The sequence below is a fragment of the Adiantum capillus-veneris genome, chromosome 15 (genome assembly GCF_014529385.1).
Source record: "Adiantum capillus-veneris isolate H3 chromosome 15, ASM1452938v2, whole genome shotgun sequence".
Lineage (NCBI taxonomy): Eukaryota > Viridiplantae > Streptophyta > Polypodiopsida > Polypodiales > Pteridaceae > Adiantum > Adiantum capillus-veneris.
Genome location: NC_140945.1, coordinates 4,867,556 through 4,870,380, shown reverse-complemented (window position 1 = coordinate 4,870,380; position 2,825 = coordinate 4,867,556). Strand labels below are relative to the sequence as shown.

At 43.7% G+C, this 2,825-nt stretch overlaps 1 pseudogene; it reads right to left on the bottom strand.

Annotated features, from left to right (window-relative positions):
- Nucleotides 1-751: 751 nt before the first annotated feature.
- On the bottom strand, nucleotides 752-2,535 carry LOC147440198 (uncharacterized; annotated as a pseudogene).
- Nucleotides 2,536-2,825: the final 290 nt, after the last annotated feature.

The following is a 2,825-nucleotide window of genomic DNA, read 5'->3' as shown; positions in this document are numbered from 1 at the left end:
GCATTTTTTCTTTTGGGGGGTCCCTCCCTCTTTTCTGACACCTCTTTCCCCCTATTACCCCCCACACCCCCCCCCCCCCCCCCACCCCCCAAGCCTCCCTCCCACCTCTCTCTAAGAACCAAGCATTGAAGAGGGAGACGATTAGGATGCACCTCTACCATTCCTCCCCCTCTAGGTGATATCCCAAGAGCCCTCTCATTGGTTCTCCCTTAAGCCTTCACTAATCAAAAAGGCCCAAGGAGAGTCCATATTTTTGCTAATGGTGGGAGTATCCTGAACTAAGCCCTTGAGTTTCTAAAAGAAACTTGACCGACTTAAATCATGAAATATGCATAGTCCTCTCTGCTCACCACACAAGACTAGCACGGGTCTATCTATGGCTAACAAAATAGCTAGTCTATGGAGCTCATCGTTCGTCGTAGGACTCATGTCGCTCATCAAAGCTGTAATCTTGTGTGACACAACACTATCATGGTCATGTGATTGTGGAATGTCTCTAAAAGTCGGTGTGGGCGCAACAGTCTCTGTAAGAAAATGCATGGTAGGCACTGGCATCAAGGGTCATGGATGCTCTCTCATGGATACATAATGTGGTGGCATCGTCCATGGTGGCTCAATGGGTCGTGCATTGAGTGCTCTCATCTCAGTAGCTCGTGGTAGATCTACTCTTGGTATAATCAAATTTGCGGCACTCGTCGTGTCAAGGGTGACTCTGGATGGTGTCTGTGAAGATCGTGGTCTCAAGCTCATCTTAGTCTGCGTCCATAAATCTTGATAATTGCTCAAGGGACTCATCAATCTCGGGTCTCAACCTAGATCTGGAATCGTCTCTGGCGTCATGTGGCACAATGGGTCTAGTGGGATGGTGCTCTGATCTCACCTTGTGACTAGACACTGGCTCTGGCTCCGCTATGGCAATAGGAATAGGTGATCTAGGGCTAGGGGTAAGTCTATATGGAAGGCCAAAAATAATTGTGTATGTTCTCCAACCATCAAGACCGACATAGGTCCTACTACCCATGGATGTACCAAAATCTACCTGAGGCTCTAGGATAGGCATCCGTGACTCTCTAGAATACATGCGATCATCCTCATCAGCATATAACATACTAACATGCATTCATCATAATTGAATGTTCATTGGATGGGGTCGTGTGTCGATAGTATCCTCAGGAGATGCTGCTATAATCTCATGTCTCGATTCTATCCTATGAACTTGGTAGAGTACCTCTATGGAATCTATGAGATGATCACACATCGTAGGGTGTGCACTGGCTCTAAGCATCTAGAAAGCAGGAGTAGAATGGTCATGAGGCAAAAGCCTCAAATAATATAGATCAATATCATGATAGAGATGAATAGGGTGCTCATGATAGCATAAAAGTCTATCGTACTCTCCTACTAACCGTAACATTACTAAATCGGAGCCACTAGGGGTCATGGTCACCAAAATCTATCAATCTATGTCAAATCTGGCAATCAAAGGCTAGCCAAGCGCTAATCTGGGATCACTGCGTGTGAAAAAACTTTGAAAGTCATTTCTAGGCCCAAGTCATGGTCAAAAATCAATCAACGAATCTAATCAAGCACTAATTGAGTGCAAGCGTGTGAACGATGGCTAAAATCAAGCCAAGGCAAGATCTTGCGTATGAATGCGCTCTAACTAGCGTAATCAAGTTAGTACCAAGGCCACAAACGAATCTCTATCACAAATCGGATTGCTCACTTATTGTGATCACTATCACAAGGTTGAGCTCTTTGTCCACCTCCTCCACATCTATTATAGTGTTGTTCTTCAAGTATGCTGACTCTTGATCAATAGGCACATAGCAGCCTGCAACAAACTGAGAGCGCTTGAACCAGAAAGAGATGAGAAGTGATTGTGTGACGATCATATACTTGGAAACCAAAGTCTCAAGTGCAATCTTGCAGTGTATGCCATCCACCTCTTTAACATACCACCCTCCATCAAGATGTTTGTCACAGATGGAAGAGTCTAGAGATTTACATTCTAGCATAGTCTTCACGCCAAGTAGGTGACAGGTGTGGAAAAGCTCCACAAATAAACTCATAGGATGGAAATTAGCAATCTTCACCAATTTGGTGGGTACAGAGTTTTGGACAAGGTCAAAGGGACCTTTGCACGTTTCTAAATAACTTGATCTAGAGAGCTTCACTCACTGTTGTGTCTGGGACTGGCCAGTTTACAGAGTTCCAATTGGTTGACAGAGGAATCTTAACCAACATATCTTTTTTATTTCTTTGGTTGGGCTGGTAGAAGTGGTCGTAGAAGAAAATACCTTGATCTGCAAGGCTCTTGCTGGATCTTTCAACATACTGTAAGACACCAATGTGAGAATGGATTATAGATATAAGTCTGACAATGCACTCGGCTGGCTCCCATTCCTCATACGAAGAAGGGTAAACATGTGTAAGTGTAATACCTAAATATAAGAGACCAAAAAGGTCTAAAAGGAAGACAATAAAAGGAAGGATAAGAAACCACTTACACTTGCATCGTGGGTGATGCACCATTGACGCATTACCACCATTTGCAATAGCGACAGAGTGAGTGAAGACATTCCGAACTAAAAAATCTTTTACTGTCTTCTTACCAACCTCCACTTTAAAATCTAGCACTCATGCTTTCCATGCGGAACAAAAAATATTTTTTGTACAGGATCTTTTCCTCCTCCTTGGTTGCATGAGAAACCAAGAACCTTTGCATATCGTTTGCTCTTTCCATTGACTATACGTAGTGATGGAGCTTGAGATGGAAATAGATCTAATGCTGCAACTTGGCCTCCTTGGTAGACTCATGGTGA